Source organism: Aedes albopictus, chromosome 2, assembly GCF_035046485.1.
Source record: "Aedes albopictus strain Foshan chromosome 2, AalbF5, whole genome shotgun sequence".
NCBI classification, from domain to species: Eukaryota; Metazoa; Arthropoda; class Insecta; order Diptera; family Culicidae; genus Aedes; species Aedes albopictus.
The window spans coordinates 70982242-71004894 of record NC_085137.1 but is presented as its reverse complement, the minus strand read 5'-3'; the positions used below and the strand labels follow the sequence as shown (position 1 = coordinate 71004894).

General features: G+C 39.6%; 1 protein-coding gene and 1 long non-coding RNA gene across 3 annotated transcripts in view; both read left to right on the top strand.

The window, feature by feature from the left end:
* The window catches only part of LOC109423958 (aryl hydrocarbon receptor nuclear translocator homolog), a 747249-nt gene that overhangs the window by 74716 nt on the left and 649880 nt on the right, over positions 1–22653 (top strand). The window lies entirely within an intron of this gene.
* The window catches only part of LOC134287629 (uncharacterized), an 87611-nt gene continuing 77860 nt past the window's right edge, over positions 12903–22653 (top strand). Inside the window, exon 1 of the long non-coding RNA XR_009997418.1 lies at positions 12903–13164. This is a non-coding gene — a long non-coding RNA (uncharacterized LOC134287629). The remainder of the gene's footprint in view (positions 13165–22653) is intronic.

Genomic DNA, 22653 nt, shown 5'->3' with positions numbered 1-22653 from the left:
ATGAGTTTCTTCAGAAATTGCTAAAAAAATCCTTTATTAATTACTTGAGGAGCTACTCTAGACATTCCTCCAGGAAGCTTTAAATATTTGTCCAGAAATGCCTTAAAGAATTCATCCAGGAATTTCTAGTTATTCCTCTAAGAATTCATAAATGAATTCCTCCAAAAAATTCTGAAGGAATTTATACAGAAATACCTCCCGGAATGCAAACATGGATTCTTCCAGAAATTTCTCCAGAGATTCCTGAAGAAAATCATCCAGGAACTTCTCCGGGAATTCCTCCAGGAATGTTTCGCAAAAAAATACCTCAAAGAATTCCTTCGGGAATTCCTCCATTCATTCCTTCAAAAATTTCTTCAGTAATTCCATCTTGAATTTCTACAGGGATTCCTCCATGATTTTCATCAAGGATACCTTAAGGAATTCCTGCTCGGATTTCTCCAGAAAATCCTGAAAAAATTTCTCCCGGAACTCTTCCAGGAATTCCTCGAGAATTTTTTCCAGGGATTTCTGCAGAATTTTCATATCTGGAATTTTTCCATGAATCTCTCCAGAAATTTGTCCTGTGACAACTATAAAATAAATTCCTTAGTTTTTGCTCCAGAAAATTCTCAAAAAAAAATCTTCATGGATACCCCCAAGAATTCCTCTAGGTATTCCTCCAAGAGTTTATCCACGGATTTCTCCAGAAAAAAAAATCTCCTGGAACTGTTCCAGGAATTCCTCTAGGAATTCTTCGAAGAATTTCTCCAGGGATTCCTCCATGAATTTCGCCAGGAATTCCATCAATGAATTTCTTCAGATATTCCTCAAAAATCTCTCTAGGAAATCTTTCAGAAATTGCTCGAGGAGTTCCTTATTCCTCCAGGAAGCCGCAAATATTTTTCCAGATTTTTTTTCAAAAAATTCCTTCAGGAAATCCTGCAGAAATTTTTCCAGGGATTCCTTCATTTTTCAAGAATTTAAGGATTCTTCCAGAAATTTCTCTATGAATTCTCCAGGGATTCATCCTTGAATTCCTTCACAGATTCCTTTAGGAATCCCTCCTAGGATTACAGCAGGGATTTTTCCCGGAACTTTTCTGGGTATTTCTCAAGGAATTTCTTTAGGGATTTCTCCATGGATTCCTCCAGGAATTTCTTCGGGAATTCATCCAGGAGTCTATCCACGAGTTTCTTCAGAAATTACTTAAAAAAATCCTTCACAATTCCTCGAAGAGTTCCTCTAGAAATTCCTCCAGGAAGCCTTAAATATTTGTCCAGAAATTCCTTAAAGAATTCATCCAGGAATTTCTCTAGATATTCCACCAAAAAAATCTTCAGGAATTTATCCAGAAATACCTCCCGGAATGCAAACATGGATTCCTCCAGGAATTTCTCCAAAGATTCCTCAATAAAATCTTCCAGGAATTTCTCCAGGAATGTTTCGCAAAAAATACCTCAAAGAATTCTTTCGGAAATTGCTCCAGGAATTCCTCCATTATTACTTCTAAAATTCATTCGTTAATTTCATCTTGAATACCTCCGGGAATTTCTACAGAGATTCCTCCAGGGATTTCTGCAAGGACTCCTATAGGAATTCCTGCTCGGATTTCTCCAGAAAATCCTGAAGAAATTTCTCCCGGAACTCTTCCAGGAATTCCTCGACAAATTTCTCCAGGGATTTCTACAGACATTTTTTTCAGGATTTTTTTCCTGGAATTTTTCAAGGAATCTCCAGAAATTTCTCCTGGGACAACTATAAATATTTCTCTTTTAATTGCTCCAGAAAATCATCTAAAAAATTCTTCATGGATTCCTGCAAGAATTCCTCTAGGTATTCCTACAAGAATTTATCCATGAATTTCTCAACTTGATGATTTTGTGGCTATATCGGTCTCTTTCTACTCATAAGTATAAGGGAGTAGAGATCAAAGTGGATAATGAAATGATAGATATGATAGATTTCGCTAGGTAGCGAACAAGTGTGAAAATTGGATAGAAGGTGAAATTAGGCAAGTAGGCCATGTATTGAACGAATACATCGAATGCGTGAAACTTCTGCCGTGCGACCTGTGCTTTTAAACAGATCGGCTTGGTTGGTAGTTCATACCACCTTACCTAGACTGGCAAAAGTTTCAGGCACCCGACTGCCAACCAAGCCGATCTGTTTAAAAGCACAGGTCGCACGGCAGAAGTTTCACGCATTCGATGTATTCGTTCAATACATGGCCTACTTGCCTAATTTCACCTTCTATACAATTTTCACACTAGTTCGCTACCTAGCGAGTTCTATCATATCTATCATTTCATTATCCACTTTGATCTCTACTCCCTTATACTTATGAGTAGAAAGAGACCGATATAGCCACAAAATCATCAAGTTAATTATAGAATACGGTCGATAAATCAGTACATGACATGAATTTCTCCAGAAAAAAACTTCTCCTGGAACTGTTCCAGGAATTCCTCGAAAAACTTCTTCAGGTATTCCTCCATAGATTTTGCCAGGAATTTCTCCAGGAATTTCATCAGGAATTCCTCCAGGGATTCTTCAATGAATTTCTTCAGATATTCCTCAAAAATCCCTCTAGGAATTCTTTTGCTCGAGGAGTTCGTTACCCTACAAACGCTCTTGGAAGACAGCTCGCTTAAACTCTTAATCATCAAAAATGTTAGTTGGGTAATCCTTCCAGGAAGCCGCAAATATTTTTCCAGAAATTTTTCAAAGAATTCCTTCAGGAAATTCTCCAGAAATTCTTCCAGGAATTCCTACATTTTTAAAGGATTTCTCCAGAAAAACCTCTAGGGATTCTTGCAGAAGTAGTAATTCTCCAGGGATTCATCCTTGAATTCCTTTACGGATTCCTTCAGGAATTCCTCCTAGGATTACAGCAGGGATTTTTCCAGGAATTTTCCAAAGCTTTCTCTATGATTTCCTCTATGAATGTCTCCAGGGATTCAGCCAAGTACTCCTCCTGAAAATCCTCCAGAAATTCTTCCAATAATTCTTGAAAGAATGCCTCCAGAAATTCCTCCAAGAAATTTTTCACGGATTCTTCCAAAAATTCCTTCAGGAATGCTTCCACTGATTCCTCCAGAAATTGCTCCACAAATTCCTCCAGAGATTTCTCCAGTAATTTCTGCAAGGATTCGTCATTGAATTCCTCGAGTAATTCTTCCACAAATTCATGCAGGAAATTTTCCAAAAAATCCTTCAGGAAATCATCCTGGAATTCCTCCATGGATTTTTTCATGGATTCCTTCATGGATTCCTTCTGTTACCCCTCCGGTGTTTCATCCTGTAATTCCTTCACGTATTCCTTCAGAAATTCCTCCAGGTATTTCATCAGGGATTTCACCAGGAATTTCTCATAGCTTCCTCCAGGAATTCTTAGAAACTCCTCTAAATGTCTCTCCAGAAATTTCCTCAGGGATTCCTGCAGAAATTCCTCCGGACATTCTTCCAGAAGTTCCTCCAGGCATTCTTCCAAGGGTTCCTTCAGGAATGCCTTCAGAGATTCCTCCAGAAATTCTTCCAGGAATTCCTCCAGGGTTTCTTCCAGGAACGCCTCCAGAAATCTTCCAGGGGTTCGTCAATGAGCCCTTGCTGGAACTCTTCGAGAAATTTGTCCAAGAGTTTTTCGAAATATTTCTCCACAAATTCCTATATGAATTGTTTCACGAATTCCTCTACGGATTCCCCCAGCAAATTCTTCAAGGATTCCTTTAGGAATGCCTCCAGAGAATTCCTTTCAATAATTTTTCCAGTAATTCCTTTAGTAGCTCCTCCTGCAAATTCTACTCCTCTTCCAGTTTTTGAGAGCTTTTTTCAAGAATTTTTTCAAGTACTTCTTTTGTAATGTCTTCAGGGATTCCTCCAGAAAGTCCTTCAAGGATTCCCCCTGAAATTTCTCCAGGGATTTCTCCTAGAATGCCTCCATGAATAAATTCAATTGTGGATGATACAATGAATACCAAGAAGGTGTATAGAATTTTAAAAAGGTGTGTGATGTGAGTATGGTTCATTACATACCTTAATGGTCAAGGGAACGTCGAGATAATGCATGCGTGGCAAGTAATTGCAATTTGATTTATAGAATGCTAAGATAAAACATGAGATTTGGAGATGGTGTAAACATAAAAATGTTGGTGCTGCGTGAACATTAAATTGCGTGCGGCAATAAAGGTGCATGATGCCACCGTAGTGTATAGGATCTTCTGATAACACTGAGTTCATTGGTATGGTGCATTGAATGCTGATATGGAGCATGTCATTCAAAGATGGTGCTTGATGTCAGTATGATGCATTAGAGTTGACATCGTACAAGAAATGCTATTTCGATGTACGAAGCTACATACAATAATAATGGTGCAATAGATGCTTAGATGATATAGTGAACGCCGCGATTACGCATTAAATGCTTTAGTAATGCATGAAATTTAACGATGGTGCCTTATTTCGCAATTAGATACATATTTGATTCAAAGATGGTGCGTGAAATGTTGCCTAGATGATTCTGTGAACATCATGGTGGTGCATGATGTCTGTATGGTGCATTAGCTTCACCATGATTCTGTTATACTCGTCATGTTTCATATTAAGGTGCACTTGCAATTCGTGCAAAGGTGCAGGAAACTCAATGTGGCACAGAAATCAACATGTTCCAGGTACGTGGAATACTATTTTGTATGCGAAATAGCAAAATGGTGCATCAAATTCAAATGCAAACCACATCATAATGGTGCATAAGATACCTAGATGGTATAATGAATGCCAAAATGGTGCATCAAATTCAAATGTAAACCACATCATAATGGTACATAAGATACCTAGATGGTATAATGAATGCCAAAATGGTGCATGGAAGGCTTGGAAGAAGGCGTATGATGCTTGTGAGCTACATTAGTTGTCTCCGTTATTCAAAGATTATCAACATGTTGCATGGTTAGGTGCACGAATTGCAAAAATGGTGCATAGAATACAAAATAAAAGTTTTTTATGTGATGCTTACAACATAATGGTGCATCAGATGCCTAGATGATATAATAAACGCTGAAATGGTGCTTGGAAAGCTTTGATGGTGCATGAAATTTAATGATGGTGCATATCAGTATGATGCATTAGATTCCTAGTTGATTCAAAGATAGTGCATGAGATCAGCATAATGCGTGGATACCTAGATCATTCTGTGGATGCTTTGAACAAGGTACATGATGTTAGTGTGCTGTATTAGTTGTCACCGTTATTCAGCGACACTCGACATTGTGTATGGCTAGGTGCACGAATTGCAAAAATGGTGCTTGGAATTCAATGTAGTGCCAAAGTCACCATGGTTCACGTACATGGATTACAGTTTTGGAAAACGAAATGCCAAAATGGTGCATGTTATTCGAATATGGTGCTCACATCACTGATTAGTTAAAAGATGGTGCGTGAGATTAGCCTAAAAATGATTGTGAGAACATCACGGTTGTGCATGAGACACTAAGAAATTGTATGTATCAGGGGTGCATTTGTTGCCACCATGATTTAATGATTCTCAACATTGGGTGGTTAGATCTAAAATTAAGAATTGCAAAAATGATGCATAGAATTTAATGTGGTGCGGAAGTCAACAGGTACATGGAATACAATTGGGTGCATGATATGGCAAAATGGAGCTTATTAAATTCAAATGTGAATTAAATGCTTAGATGACGCGTGAGATGGTGCTTAGATATTTATGTGATCAGCGTGGTGGTACATGGAATGCAAAGGAGCTACATGATGTTTGTATGGTGCATTAGTTTTACCATGATTCAATTATACTCAACAAATTCCACCTAGCACGAATTGCAAACATGGTGCGGGAAACTCAATGCGGCACAGAAATCAACATAGTCCAGGTACAAGGAATGCTATTTTGTATGCGAAATGCCAAAATGGTGTATCAAATTCACTTGTGAACCACATCATAATGGTGCATAAGATGCCTAGATGATATAGTGAATGCCAAAATGGTGGTTGGAAAGCTTTGAAGAAGGTGCATGATACTAGATGATGCATTAGTTGTCACCGTTTTTCAAAGCTTATGCTTAGGTGCACGAATTGGAAAAATGGTGCATAGCATACAAAAAATGTATTTTGTGTGATGCTTTAGATGCCTAGATAATATGATAAGCGCTGAAATGGTGCTTGAAGAGCTGTAATGGTGCATGAAATTTCATGATGGTGCATATCAGTATGAGGTATTAGATATCTAACTGATAAAAAGACATTTCATGCGATCATCATAATGCGTGGATATCTAGATCATTCTGTGGACATCATGATGGTGCATTGAAAGTTTTGAAGAAGGTGCATGATGTTAGTGTGCTGTATTAATCGTCACTGTTATTCAGTGATACTCGTTATTTTGTATGGCTAGGTGCACGAATTGCAAAAATGGTGCTCAGAATTCAATGTGGTGCCGAAGTCACCATGGTTCACGTACATGGAATACAGTTTTGGAATACAAAATGCCAAAATGGTGCATGTTTTTCAAATGTGGTGATGTCGGCATTAGTTAGTTAGTTAGAAGATGGTGCGTGAGTTTAGCCTAGATGATTTTGAGAACATCATGGTTGTGCATGAGATACTAAGAAATTGTATGTGTCAATGGTGCACCATAGCTCAATGATTCTTAACATTGCGTGGTAAGGTGCAAGAATTGCAAAAAATGGTGCATAGATTTTTTTATAGAAGGGGGGGCAAGTGCCCCCCCCTTGCCCCCCCCTGTGCACGCTAGTGATAGGAACCCTTGAACGAACGCCAAGGGAAATCTGACATTACTGAGAGATTTCAAGGAGAAATTCCTGGAGAAGTCCCCGAAAAACTTCATGCAGAAATCCACGAATCATCGAAGAAACTCTTGAAGAAATTCCTGAAGAAATCACGCCCACAATTCCAGGAGAAATCCCTCAATGTATTCCAGGAAAAATCCTGAAGAAATTCCTGGAGGAATCCAGGCAAAATTTCTGAATGAATTCCTACAGAAATCACCGAAAAAGGTTCCTAGAGGATTCCCTGAACAAGTTTATGAAACAAACTATCAAGGAATTCCAGGAAAAAAAACTCTGCTATGCATTCTGGGGAAAATCCCTATTGGCGTCCCAGGAGAAATCCCAAGATGAATTCCCGGGAGAAATCTCTTAAGGAATTTTTGCAGAAAGTCCTGGAGGAATTCATGAAAGAACTGCTGGAGGAATTCCTAATGAAACTTTTAGAGGAATTTTTGAAAAAAATCCTTGAAAGTAGTCCTGGAGAAAACTCTGAAGAAATTCCTGGAAGAACTCCTGAAAAAAAATTACGAAAAAATCCAGGTAGAAACTTCATGAGGAATTCTTGAAAATAAAAACCTGGTAAAAACCAAGTTAAGAAGTCGTGGAAGGAGTCCCTCAACGGTCTCTTGAAAAAGTCCCCGAGGAAATTAGAAAACAATTACATGAAGCAGTTCTTATCTTAAAGGAACCCTTGAAGGAAAATTTTCTCTAGGAATACCAGGAAAAAATCTGTAGAAATTCCTAGAGGAATTTAAGGTGAAATTCCTGGAGGAATCCCTGAAATAATTTCTGGATAAATCACTGAAGGAGGTTCTGTAGGTATCGCTGAAAGAGTTTAAGAAGAAATTCCCCAAGATATTCTTCAAAATTCTCATTAAAATCACGGAGAAATTCCTGAAGGAATTCTGAGAGGAATTCCTGAATAGTTCATGGAGAAATTCCTGGAAGAGTTCCTGGATAAATATCTGAAGGAATGATTTGAGAAATCCCTAGAAGAGTTCCTGGAAAAATCCATGGAAGAGATCCTGTAGAATTCATTAAAAAAGTTCCTGGACAATTCCCTGAAGGAGATCACAGAGAAATCCTTGATGGAGTTTCTGGAGAAATATCTCCATCAATTCCAGAAGAAGTCCGTCAAAGATTTCCAGGAGAATCGTTGAATTAATTTGTGCAGGAATTCAAGGAGTTCCTAGAGGAATCCCCGAAAGATCCCTGGAAAAATCACTGAAGGAGCTCCCGTAGCAACCCCTTGAGGAGTTTATGAAGAAATCCTGCATTTTTTTTTTTTGGGAAAAATCCCACAAAGAATTCTAGGTGTAATTCTTGCAGGAAGCCCCGAGGAGTTCCTGGAGATGTTTCTGGAGAAATCTCTGAAGGAGATCCTAGTTCCTTCAAAAAATCATAAAATTCCTTCAGAAATCCATGAAGTAGCTCCTGGGGAACTCTCTCAAAGAAGTTTTTGGAGAAATACCTGAAGAAATTCGAGAAGAAATTCCTGATAGAGTTTCTGAAGGAACTCCTTGAAGAATCCTTAAAAGAGTTCCTGGAGAAATCCATAAAGGAGATCCTGTAGAATCCCCTGAAGGAGTTTCTGGAGGAATCGCTGGAGAAATCTCTGAAGGAGTGCCTGGTTCCTTTAGATATCCATGAAGGAACTCCTGGAGAAATTCTCTGAAGTAGTTCTTGGAGAAATTACTGAAGGAATTTGAAAAGAAATTATTGGAGGAGTTCCTGGAGAAATTTCTGAAGAAACTCCTTGAAGAATCCCCAGAAGACCAGGAACTCTTCTCCATAAAGGAGTTCTTGGACTAACCCCAGAAGGAGTAAATGGAGATATCCTTGATAAAGTTTCCGGAGAAATATCTCCATCAATTCCAGAAAAAGTCGCTCAAAGATTTTCAAGAAAAGCATTGAATAATTTTGTGGAAGATATCAAGAAGAAGTTCCTAGAGGGATCCCCGAAGATACCCTGGAGAAATCACTGGAGGATTTCCTGAAGCAATACCTGAAGAACTTTGTGAAGAAATCCCTCAAAGAATTCTAGAAAAAATCTCACAAAGAATTCTAGGAGATGTTCCTGTAGGAATCCCTGAAGAGAAATCCCTGAAGGAGATCTTGGAGTTCCTTGAGAAATTTACCCATCAACTGCATGAGAAGTCCTTCAAATATTTCCAGGAAAATCATTGAATAAATTCGAAGAGTATATAAAAAAATAGTTCCTTGAGGGATATCCGAAGAAACCCCTAGAGAAATCACCGAAGGAAATCCTGGAGGAGTTTATGAAGAAGCTCATAGTATTCTATGAAAATATCTACCAATGAATTCTAGGAGAAGTTCCTGCAGGAATACCTTGTGAAGAATTAACCATAGGTATAATTCACAAATAAAAAGAAATGCAGGAACCCTTCCTGGAAGAGTTCCTGGAGAAATCTCTGAAGTTATTCCTAGTTCCTTCTGAAATTCATTAAGGAGTTCTTTGAGAAATTTCTGAAGGTATTCCTTGAAGTATCCCTAAAATAGTTCCTGAAAAAATCATAGACGAGTTCCTGTAGAATTCCCGGAAGAAGAGCCTTGAGAAATCTCTGAAAGAGCTCATGGAGAAATTCTTGATCGAGTTTCTGGAGGAATATCTCTATCAATTCCTGGACAAGTCTTTCAAAGTTTTTTAGGAAAATCTTAGAATAAATTCGTAGAGGAATCAAAAAAGAGTTCCTGGAGTAATCCCTGAAGAAGCTCACGAAGAAATTCCGCAAAGAATTTTAGGAAATATCATACAAAGAAATCTAGGAAAAAATCCTGCAGGAATCTCTGATGAGTTCCTGCAGAAATATCTAGAGAAGTTTCTGGAGAAATCTCTGAAAGAGTTCCTAGCTCTTTCTAAAAATCATGGAACATTTCCTTCGTAAATCCATTAAGCTCCAGCAGATCCCCAATGTAGTTTTTGGAGAAATCCCTGAAGGAATTTGAGAATAAATTCCTGCAGGAGTTCCAGGATAAATCTCTCCAGCAAGTCCAAGAGAAATTTCTCAGAAATTTTCAGGACAATCCCTGGGCTTCGTGACCGAGCGGTTAGTGGCGTCAGTCGTTTAGGTGTCTCGTAAGCCTCGGGAGTGTGGGTTCGATTCCTACTCCAGTCGGGGAAAACTGTTCTTCAAACGGATATTTCTGACACAGGGTGTTATATGTGTTGTCCGTTGTCTAATGTTAGTAATGTTCAGTCTGTGCAACCTCTGGCCGAAGACGGTGTAATTGTCTTTTTAGAAGCATTTTCTGGAGGAATTTAAGAAGAAATTCTCAAAGGAATCCCCGAAGAATCACTGAAGGAATTTCTGGAATCGGATGCACGAAGAAGTGAATGAATAAATCCTTCTAGGAACTCCGGGAAAAATCGCACAAAGAATTCTTGGAGAAATTCCCCACGGAGCACCTGCAGGAATCTCTGAGGAGTTCCTGTAGAAATCCCCAAGGAGCACCAGCAGAAATACCTCAAAGAACTTCAAGAGAAAATCCTCAAAGGAATTGTTAGACAAATTCCTGTATGAATCCTTGCAGGAACTGCTGGAGGAATCTCTGATGAAATTCCTTTATGATTCACTAGTCTAGGGTGCGTAAAACTACTATTTAAGAAAAGCACTACTTGCGCTTATTAATTGCGCGTTAGATAGTCAATAGTTACTTCTCAACCTCCTACAGTGTTGATGGTTCCACTGCATGACTCTCATCATGTTCCTGTGAACACCCAGGCCTTCACCGAAAAATATTTCTGCTCAGTGACTGAGTTAGCCTTACTCAGAAATCGAAAAATCCTTTGATTTCTTACTCAGTTTCTATTAAAATTTTAGCTGAAACTGCGTAAGAAAACAAGGATTTTTCGATTTCTAAGTAAAACCAACTCAGCCACTGAGTAGAAATTTTTCTCGGTGTTCGTTGTTATCTTAAGAACAATCTTAGAAGTGCTCCTTCAATCTTGCTGCTAACACTATTTTGTCTGTCAACAAATTTTCTGTCCGATCATTGCAGTGCAATGATTGCACATGGCGGACACCGGCGCAGTTTTGTGTGTCGTGTACTACTAACGGCAGCATACAACCTCCGCATATCCGTTCGATCCATGATTTCCTGTGCTTTGGCGTCCATTGGTTGTTTTGCAGTTTGTAACTGATCGATCTACATTTCAGCATCAATCGGTTACGAGGTCCTAATAATTTTGGTGGAGATCTAATTTATTAATTCCTAAATACGTCCATGGCACCTCACAACACCCACATTAATGTGTGTGTACATTTATCCTTTCTCATATCTGACGTTTCTTCCTCTCACGAAATGTAAACCCTCCGACATCAACGTTGATGATGATGACGATCAAAGCGAAATGATAACCATATGGCGCATTGTGTCTTTTCGTTTCGTTCCATTCACGCACCAAGAAGGATAACTCAGTTCAGCGGTGCCAGCGGTACATTACCTATTGTTGGTATGTGGTTGGTACGGGGTGGACACGGCGGCATGCGTTGTCACTTCCGCACACAGACAATCCCACTTGATGTCGCAGTGTTGGTGCCTCAGTTACTGAACCGGCTCGCCACCACCGTCGCGTCATCGGTGACAACAAGTTACACCCCTTCGGGGGTTGCAGAAACACTCAAAATCCCGCGCTAAGGACACTCGAGTTATAACCTCACCATCAACTCACGGCGCATGTCCTTTTTAGATCGCTTGCTGCTCGCGATGGTTCCGTTTACAAGAATCGAAGTAACTCTTACTCCCCCTTTCGAAATTCGCACTCTCACGGTGAGAACTCTCCCGTCCCTTCTTCAGTGGAGGAGAAAATGTGCGATTATTATTATTGGAATTGCAAACAAAAAATACATATTTTGTTGCTTGAGACCCCGGTCTCCGTCCTTGTGTCGCGGCGACGGCAGTTCCAGCAGTGGAGTAACGAAGCGAATTTGTTGTTTGTCGTCGGATGCGCGTGGGTGGTGTTGGACGGGAGTTCGAGCGGCGAGAGCTCGCTCCAACAGACAACGACGACGACGGATGATCGCCGCTTCCAGGTGTGTTGTTTTCGGGGAAGGATTTCGGAGCAGGACACTGACTGCCAGCAGTCTAGTCAGTTTGGGACCGACGGCTGGCGGGGGTGGTTCACTTCACTCGAGAGTGTGTTCTACTTTACACCGTCGCCGTAGAAGTTCTCGTCGCTTTCCGAGTCCTCGTCGTCGTCATTGTCTTCGAAAAAGGATTCAGATGGATGGTGGTTTTGGTGTGAAATGGGTGGATGGATGGAACCGGGTGGTGGCGGTTGAGTACTCTGTAAGCGTTTTATGCTTTCTTGGGTTTCTTTTGTTCACAGGAAGAAGGGAAACTGAATGATGATACCCCATTATGCAGCAGCAGTAAGCTCTGAAGGAATTCAATCTTTATTACACGGGAAAGTAGATAAAGAATTCGTACAAAGTAACGGAGTATTTCTAAGGGGCCACATAGCCGAGGCGGTAATCGCGCAGGGATTCAACAATACCATGGTGAGGATGACGGTTTCGATTTCCGGATGGTCCAGGAACTTTTCATAATGGAAATTTTCTTGACTTCCTTGGGGAAAGAGTATCTTCGTGCTTGTCACATGATATACGCATGCAAAGTGGTCATTCTTCCTATGAAGCTCTCTATAAATAATTATGGAAGTGTTGTAAAACACTAAGCGGAGAAGCAGGCATTTTGGAACATTAGCCAAGAAGAAGAAAAACGGAGAATTTCAAGGACACTGTGCTGACGTTCGTTGGTGTGATGAAAACATTTTTCTTAAATTTCTTTTTATTCGTGAAAACAGTGAAAATGTTAGATTCCATTGTTTCCAATCGATTTTAGACTTTGGTATCAAACATTAAGGGAAACCTACAAACTTGCTGGATTTATCAAAAACATTTCTCTGAGTGTTGACGTTTACTTGAATGTCATCGAGACACAGAGCGCAGGGTTATGATGGTTTCAAAGAGAATGGGAGTGCTCATGATACACTATAGACTGTTTCAGAAATTATAAATACACTTTGTTTATTCAATTAAATGAACTGTTTTACCAACTTGTTTCAGAGTATAGCATATTGCACTCCATATTTTTATATTTCCTTTCAATTGTCTTGATATTTTAAAGAACAGTCGAGTTTTCTAACAAATAACTTAATTTTTCATATTTGCATTTGCACAAAGGTGTTTTTTAATGATTTCAACATTATTTATAACTAAATACCAAAAATTATCTAAATTTTTATCACATTCGCTTTCGCAACAAGTTGTCTAAGTAATGCCTTGATTAAAATTTGGGAAAAATCGATAAAGGCATTCCCACAACATTTTTTCGGAGATCAAGTTTCTTATTTTTTAAGGTTTTCTACGGAACATAAGAACTACCACACAGTTTCTTAGCTTTCCTGAACGCATTTAATCTAAACAAACTTATTTTTTCAGCTCATCCGATCCTTCAGATGGCAAAGCTTGTCATACCATAAAAACGAATGCAGTAAGCAGTAATTAAGACATTCGTTTGCTTAACGTTTGTTGCTACTGGTGTTGTTGAGAAATTTGAAACAAAAAAAAATTGTATTGAGAAGGCCCGTAATGGTGGTTCTTGATCAAATATTCCAGTAAAAATTACTCTTACCAATCGAGAAATATCGATAATAAAAGATACAGCCATTTTTATTGTGTTTGGAAATTAAATATTTTATCTGTGAGATTTTTTTTTTCTACTATGCTACATTTTTTTACCACTTTGTGCAACTTTAAATTTTAATCATTTAGTTTACAGAGCCCTATTTTTTAACTTTTACCAGAAACATCAACAAAATTGGTATTATTTGCTTCGTTAGCATGTTTACTATAAGAGCTAGAAGAAACTTTTTTGGATATTATGCTCAAATTGAAATGGCAGTTAATCGTTAGTGTATTTATAATTTCTGAAACAGTCTATAAGCTGAAAAGTAGACTTTGCTCCCGTTGGAACGCTACGTCAAGAAAAATATGTTAAGGTCGAAATGCATGTCTGTCATTGGATACTGAGCTTTTTGTAAAAAGAAACTCTACCATTGACACTCTTCGTGATTCAAGCGCCTTGTCACACAAAATTTCCTATAATCTCCGAAAGATGTCCAGTCTGCGCCTCCAAGCATTCACGCTTCGTAACCAATTACGGTCACCGGAAACGAGTCCTTGGATGGTTACACTATCCATAGAAGACTCTAATCGCACTACAGAAAAAAGAAAAAAAAATCATATTTTTCAAAAACATCTTTTTTTTTGTAATTTTATGCTACTTATGAAGTTGCGAGGCTAATGTGATAGTTTTCAAATACAGTTTCAATGCATATTTAACATCCCACTTATAATAAGATTTTCGCTCTACAAAAACAGTCAAGTACATAGTTTGCAGCATTAGTAGTTCAAGCATAACGGTATAGCCATGCGGGGCTATACCGAATCTTCATAGTGAGCTAGAAAGTTTACTCAATCAAATCCCAGAGCCGAGAATGATCCTTGGTGATTTCAACTCACGCAACCCAGCTTGGGACGGAAAGCATTCTGACCACAAGGGGACGACACTTTTTGAGGCCTTCGAGGCTGGTGATCTAACCATCTTCAACGATGGATCGCCAACGTATTTCAGCGGACCTCACTCAACCGCGATTGATGTTTCCGTCGTCAGTCGGTCCGAAACCCAACCCTTTTTTTTGGATTCGTAACTCGGATCTACACGGTAGCAACCACCACCCGTTACAAATCTCGGTGGCAACTGAAGCACCTGCCACGACGAGGCGTCCTGGCTGGGTATACGATCTTGCTAATTAGACAGAGTACAACAAAATAGTCTGTGCTTCGTTACAAACCTCCAGTCCGAAATACATGGTCGAATTTACTACTCTACGCGGCGACGTTGCCCATCCGGTTTTCGGCCCATCTCCCTCACGTGTTGCCTTTTGAAGGTAGCCGAACGCATGTTCAATAGGCGGTTAACACATTATCTGCAAGCACATAGGTTCCTCGATCATCGTCAACACTCCTTCAGATCAGGGTACGGAATCAACACGTATTTTGCTGCCCTAGGGAAAACTTTACAGAAAGCTATAAGCTTTTGCCACCATAACGAGATCATTTCCTTGGATATCTCGAAGGCGTTCAACAGAACTTGGACGCCTTCAATTATCTGTAAATTAGTACGCTGGGGCCTCGCTGGTTGCATTCTCCAATTCATTAAAAACTATTTAAATGATCGTACCTTTAGAGTCATAATAGGGGGCAGCAAATCGGAGTCCTTCAGATAGGAAACTGGCTTTCCACAAGGATCTGTAATCTCGTTATTTCTCATCTTGATGAATGGTGTCTTCGAGGACCTTCCAAATAGCTTCCAAATCTTCGTGTACGCCGATGACATCGTCATTGTCGTGTCTGGCCCCATCATCCTCGCCGCTCGCAGGAAGGCACAGACAGCCGTTACCAGGGTAGCCAAATGGGCTGCGTCTGTAGGTTTTACTATGTTAGCTGCAAAGAGTGTTCGCTGCAAAGAGTGTTCGCTGCAAAGAGTGTTCGCTGCTAGGTTCGCTGCCACATTTGCAACTTCGGTCATCGGGTAAAATGACCACCCAGCAGTATAAACAACCTGCCGATTCCGTTACACCAAACTGTTAGGATCCTAGGGATTACTATCGATCGCAGTCTAACCTTCAAACCACACTTCGACGGCGTCAAGACTAGCTGCCAGAGCCGCCTTAATATAATAAAACCGCTTTCCAGTTCCCACCGGAGCAACAATCGGACGGAAACTTCGTTTCCGCGTAGCCGCCGCCACCGTCGACAGCCGTTTACTGTATGGTCTGGAGATTACCAGCTTGTCCATTGATACCTTGATCAGAACATTCTCGCCGATGTACAACTGGTACTAAAGAATAATCTCTGGTCTTCTACCTTCCATGCCGGCGGACACCGCTTGTGTCGAAGCAGGCCTTCTGCTCTCCCGCTATCGAATAGTTGCGGCCCTCTGCTGTAAGGCTGTCGCTATAGCAGAGAATACCGCAGGAAATGCCAGAGCCTACCTACTAGAAATGGCTAACAGTCTACTCCAGAACATTTCCGGTGTCACACTACCACCAATCGCCAAGTCCCACTGGTCCGGAAATCGCAACTGGCGTGGGTCCAAGTTTAAATTCATGGATTCAGCGAATAATTAAATGCGCAATGCGCCCCACCTGGTGTGATATTTCTCTGGGTCCCAGGGCACTGCGCCTCCGACTGTCGCTACACTCGTACAGTACCATCAATCGACGCCAAACGCTGGATTCGCTCAATATTACATGATGCTGGACAGAGGGAATGGATTCAGCCTAGCAGAGCGTATTTGAAGAAAATAAAGAGAAGCGTGGATCCGTGGACGTGGACTGACCTCAAGTCCATGAAGAATCAGATCATCATTTCTAGACTGCGAACTAGGCACACCAGGATGTCCCATGACTTCGGAGGTGGTCCATTCCACCGGACCTGTGAAATTTGCGGAGTTAACAACTCTGCTGAGCACATCGTCTGTGCCTGCCCAGCATACGGGGACCCACGGCCGCAGCTGTACGGGATTCCGGAAAGTATTCTCGATGCCCTCGGCGACGATGCGGCGGCACTCGTGGCGTAATCGGCGTGATTTATTTTTTTTAATATTTATTTTCGTGAATTGCATCTGTCAAAACAGAATTATTTGTTTTCTATACCCAAAGTATAATTATTGCCTTACCTTGTGCGTAAGGTTTGAACGAAAGGAAATCAAGGATTTCAATGAAAATAATCCTTACGAGAATTTCCGCTACAGAATTTTGAAAGATTCTTTGGATGAAACCGTGGTTACCATAATTTAAAAATCATGTATGTGAAAATTTGGCTGCTCTTAAATATTTTGTAGTTTTCATTCTAGATAGAGGAAAACATCAATCCATGGACCAGTAAGTTTGTGGATCTAGGACCAAGGGACCAAGGAGCTGCTTAGACATGACTTCTTAAATTCCTCTAAAAATTCCTCAAAAATACTGTTAAAAGTAATGAGGACATCATTCCTGAGTGGAATATTTTTACGACTTTTGTGAAATTATTGCAGGAACATTTTTTATGAGTACCTTCAAATATTCTTCCAGAAACTCCTAAAGAATTTCCTTCAAGATTTTTTTCAGGAATTCATCTAGAAATCCTCAAGATATCCCTGCAATTGTTCAGATATTCCTCCAGATTTTCCTTTAAAAATCAATTCATGTAGAAAATAGATTGAAGAGGAGTTCTAGCGATTACTTCACATGCTTCATCAGAGATTGCTCCATTTATTATTTCAGTAATTCCTCAAGAGATTGTATTCAGAAGATTATCCTGGGGTTACATCATATACTTCTCTTGGGAGTTATTTAATCCTTTCTTCAGGGATTATTTCAGAAATTATCTCGAGATTCTTTAGGAATCCTTTCAGAGATTCTTCAATATATTCTTTCTGAAGTCCCTTTAGGATTTTTTTCTTGGTGCTATTCCAGGAATACCTCAAGATTTTATTTAATTACAGTGCATTCTTCAGTTTCTCAGGCATTGCTTCAGAGTTTCTATCATAAAATTCAATTTCTTAAGAAATTAATTTTGGTAAATCTTTCAAGAATTCTTCCACATATGTTTAACCCGGGAGCGGACGCGTCGTGTACTGAGTATACGCATCATGAAAAAAGCTCGCTCGTGGTACACAGCGTCTGCGTGGTGTCGCTGAGGGTGCCCGAAGACGCGACTGCTCGAGGGTTAAATTCCTGCTGCTAAATATTTCTTCTAAAATTCCTCTGAGCTCTAAGGATTGCTTCAGAAACTGGGATTTTTGTCCACCAATACCTTTCAGCCTTTGCAAGAAATTCTTCAAAAAAATCTCCAGAAACTCTGCAAGGGTTTGCATCAGAGCTTCCTCCAGGCATCTTCCTAGAAATTTATTGAGAAATGAAATGTATTCATGAATTCCATCCATAGCTTTGACTGCAATTTCTGCACGAATTGCTTTAGATTTGTTTTTCAAAGATTTTTTCATGAAATTCTAATCTTTCCAGGGAATTCTTTGGAAATTCTTTCTGGAAATCCTTGCAAAATTTTTCCAGTATTCTTTATGAAAATTCATAACATACTTCCGCAAAAATCTGAAAGAATTTTCAGAGGCATTTCCGAAGGAACCTCAGGAGATAATTATAAAGGAACCGCAAAAGAAATTTTAAAAAATCTTCTAGAGATTTCTTCAGTTAGGCCTGATGAAATCTTCATGGGATTCCTGGAAGAACCCCTGGAAAAATTTACAAAAGAAACGCTAAAATCAAAAAAATTTTTTAGATGAATTTCTGTAAAAAATAAAACTATGGAAAATTTCCTTAAGAAATCCCTTGCTGACATTCATGAAGAATTTCTTAAGCTACTAATGGAGTCTCAGGAGATAATTCTGAGGAAATTCCTGAAGCAGTTTGATTTCTTCTATAACTGTTTCAGGAATCTCCTCAGAAATATTGTAGAGGTTATTCTGTTGAAATTTTTCGGAGATATTTTTTTTAATCATTGAAGAAATAACTTAAGTTGCTGAAGAAATTCCTGGAGGAATACCTGGAAACACGCATGGTGGAATTTTTATAAGAATTTATAATAAATATTAGGAATAAGTCCTGAAGAAAATCCTTTATCAAAATTCCTGGGGAATATTCTGAAACTATTCCCGGAGGAACTCGTGAATTCCTTTTGGAAGGAAAACACTTTAACTCTACAAAAAAAATCTAGAAAATCTCATGAGAATTTTCCAAAGGAATTTGCTGTAAAAATAACGAGGAATTACTTCTGAATAAATTTCAGAATTTATTAACAAATCCAAGTAAAAATCCTAAAGGTATACTTGGTTTAAATCCTGTTGGAATTTCTGAATAAATACCTGGACCAACTTCTAAAGGAATCTTTCTGCAGAAATCTCTAGAGAAACCTGGTGGAATGACTGAAACAAAAAAACACAAATGAACTTCTGAAGGAATTTCTGGAGTCCTTTAATAATTTTTAATAATATCCTTGGAGAAAGTCTTGAAGATATCTCTGGAGGAGTTCCTGAAAAAAATATTAGTATGCATTACTGAAGGAATCCGTGGAAGATTATTTCAAGAAACCGCTGGAGGAATTTCTAGAATCGCTAGAGTTACATCTGAAGAAAACCCAGGAAAATTTTTTTGAAGGAACCTTTGGGGAATTTTCTTTAAAAAGTCCCTATTCTAAATATGCTAGAAAAAAATCTCTGGTCGAATTTTTGATAGTATCATATAAGAAAAAAACTCTTAAAAATCTGACGAAATTATTGGAAATAAAATCGCAGGAAGCCTTGAAGAAATTTATTGAAGAATCGCTGAAAAAATTTATGAAGGAAGAATTATTGAATAAAAAAGCTTGGATTACTTTATACAGGAATTTCTGGAGTTATTTCCATAAAATGCGCAACGCTTCGGGAAGGGAGGAGGGGTTCAGCAAAATGTGACAACCCCATACAAGTATTTTAGAGGTCCCATACAAAAAGTGAATCATTGGGGAAGTGGGAATGAAATTGGACAATTTTTTGCGTGACGAAATTGAGGGATTTTTTTTTATAAATCAATGGATCCATTTAGGAAGGAATCCATAGAAGGCTCGCTTTAGAAATACTTAAGAGAATTTAAGGAGGGAGTTAAGGAATCCCTAAAAATTATTTCTGAAAAAAAAATCTTCGGTTCATAATTCGGCCAAACCGTATTTGACCAGATGGCATCCGGCCAAATAGCGTTCGGCTAAATGACATTCGGCCAACCGGCAATAGGCCAAAAGACCGAACACCCTCCCAAGAGATATGCCAATAATATGTAGGGGAATGCGCTTGTAGATCTCATGAGAATACCGTCAAGAATTTTGTTGACAACCCGTAAGAATTACAAAAAAAAACTCGCGTAGTACTTCTAAAGAAAAATAAAATGAAGCGAAGAATTTTCCTCCAGATCTTTGAAAAGTTACAGTGAGAAATCATTACCAAAAAGCGGGATGAATGACCCATAAAAGGTTAAAGTCCCTGGTAATAAACAAACAAACAACAACAACAACATTACCAGAAATCATGAAAAATATTGTAAACGATTCTTAAAAGATCTCAAAATGCGTTGAACTTTACTATTAGGCCTGAACAGGTAGTTCGTAAAGTGCTGGCGAAAAAAACTTTTTTCGTCATTTTCTCATCGGCGTGGGAAATATTGTTCGGCGGCGTGGAAAAATATGAGCAGCGGCGCGCCGGGTCAAATTAACTGGTGGCGGCGGCGTGGAAAAAACGTCGGCGACGGTGGCGTGGCGCGGCGGCGCACACGTCTATTTGGAGGGGCTTTCGTCTGAGGTATCTGGATACCTGGGATGATTTTCGACGTGGCAGTCGCAATAGGAAGCAATCAGTGAAGTACTAGATTGAAAGTAGTGAGCTGGATTTTTGTATGGTGAGATGATCAATTCTCCGTTTCTGCAATGAAATGGTGCAAACAGCGTGGGTTATATGATTTCTTGCCTAATTTACCCAAAGTTTTGCTCAAATAGCATTAAATTAGGCAAGAAATCATATAACCCACGCTATTTGCACCATTTCATTGCAGAAACGGAGAATTGATCATCTCACCATACAAAAATCCAGCTCACTACTTTCAATCTAGTACTTCACTGATTGCTTCCTATTGCAATCAAACGATCAGATATTCTCCTTCATCCGACGTTTCGATGTGCATTACATCTTCTTCAGGGAATTAGAAGTGTTAGTCGCTTTCGTTTTGAAAGGCTTTGTGGCGAAAGCGATTAACACTTCTAATTCCCTGAAGAAGATGTAATGCACATCGAAACGTCGCATGAAGGAGAAAATCTGATTGTTTGATTGCAATTGCGACTGCCATGCCGAAAATCATCCCAGGTGTTTATATTCAAGCCAAATATAGGGGATTTGAATGAACTATAATTGCCATCTTGAATTTTAAAACGATGTTGAAGTTTTGGATAATTTGGTATTATATTAGAAAAACATAATCTAATTGTTATATTTTTCTTCCGCGTTGACAATTTTAAGTTTAGTTAAAAGTTTTTCATAGCTCATTGTACAAGTCATAAATGCTCAAAATTTCATTACATTCTGTTCATTGAATCCGGAGATATAACAGCTCAAAGTTGGCTATCGGATAATTATACCTTTTCTTAGAGTATTTCTATCATCGATCTTTTCCAAATTTGGACTACTGATTCTTGGTTAACCCTCGAGCAGTCGCGTCTTTGACTACCTGCAGCGACGCCGTGCTCACGCTGTGTAACACAAGCGTGCATTTTTCATGGTGCGTGTACTCAGTATACGACGCGACCGCTATTTTATGCGCGCAATCAAAATTTATACATTTTTTTGCTATTTCTCATTGTTTGTTTCTCATTTTTCGAGTCCACATTATATTTCTAAAATGTTTGATGTTAGTTACTTGCCAAACCAAGTAAGAAACATGTAGGTATTCTCCTTTTGTATACCTGCTGTCCTACAATCTATCTCGGACGCCACTCAGGCTCGGTGCGGGACCATATTTACAAACCCAACAAGCATAACATTAGCGGCCCAATTTATAAATCGCTCAACCGACGCGCAGCTTTTCAGGCCATTCCTTGCTTGACCTCCCCGCAGGGCAGCATTTTGACTTTGATAGCCGAGGAGGGACGTAGGCAAACCAGCAGCAGCGTATAACAATAAATACAACCACGGCCCATAAATATACCCTTTTGGAGTAATTGCCATCAAAATACTAGCAAAAGCAACGTTTCAAATTCCTATCGGAATAAAACAGGAGAAAAAAAATACACCAACAAGAACTGCGAGACCTAATAAAGAAAACAACCAGCGACGACGGATAGAGAGGCAAGGCCGGTAACATTCGAAAGTACTAAAGCTAAAAAAAATACATCAGCGAACCTTCAACTGCGCGCACTCCGGACATAGCCTTACCTCGAATTAGCGAAAGTCTACCACCCTGCCGCCCCGGGTCCCAGCGCAATCACCAAACTCGCGAAAAGAATTCCGAAAACGAACTCATAAATTTGCATAAATTCTCCACCCATGGGTTCATGCAAATTCCTCACAAACTTCAGCCACCCTCTTTCTCCCGGGCTTTTGAGTCTGGTCGGTCGGATGGCGGTGCGGTGCCGGTGGTGGCATTGGGGGTTGAAAATCATCGTCCGTCCCCGCATTGTCGTCGTCATCGAATCACTCGGTTTGTTACTGCACACAAACTGTGACTCCACCTGGCTTTTGCGGTGGTGGCGGCGGCGGGGGTTCGTCGTTAATAATTTAAACCCGGACACAGGCTGTTGAGCTGTCACTTGGCTCTGAACTCCTCGGTTCCAGGATTGACACTAGGTTTTTAGGGAGGGTGATCAAGGCATTCTTTTTTGTGCATTAATGCGATGTTGCTAGTGATCAAGGTCCTCGGAAACGGCGATAGGGCACGCTTCCTGGCGAATTCTGGACGAATCTGCAGCAAGAACTTGAATGCGACGGTGGAACAAAAAATTGAACTGTAATGCCTTATTGGTATGGAATTTAAATGTGTTACAGTCTCCTGTTTGTAGGATTCTCCTACGAAGGACGACAGGCCATTACACAGACAAAGTTGTTGATATTTGCCGGCTGACCCGATCAGAGAAGGATACCAAAAGCTGTTGGGAGTTATATAGAAATCAGCCCGAATAACAATTTTATTTCCAGTTAGTTTCAAGGAGGCTTTCAGGATCATCATAAAACTTCATTGTTTTAGTTTTAATTTTATGACGGTTCTAAA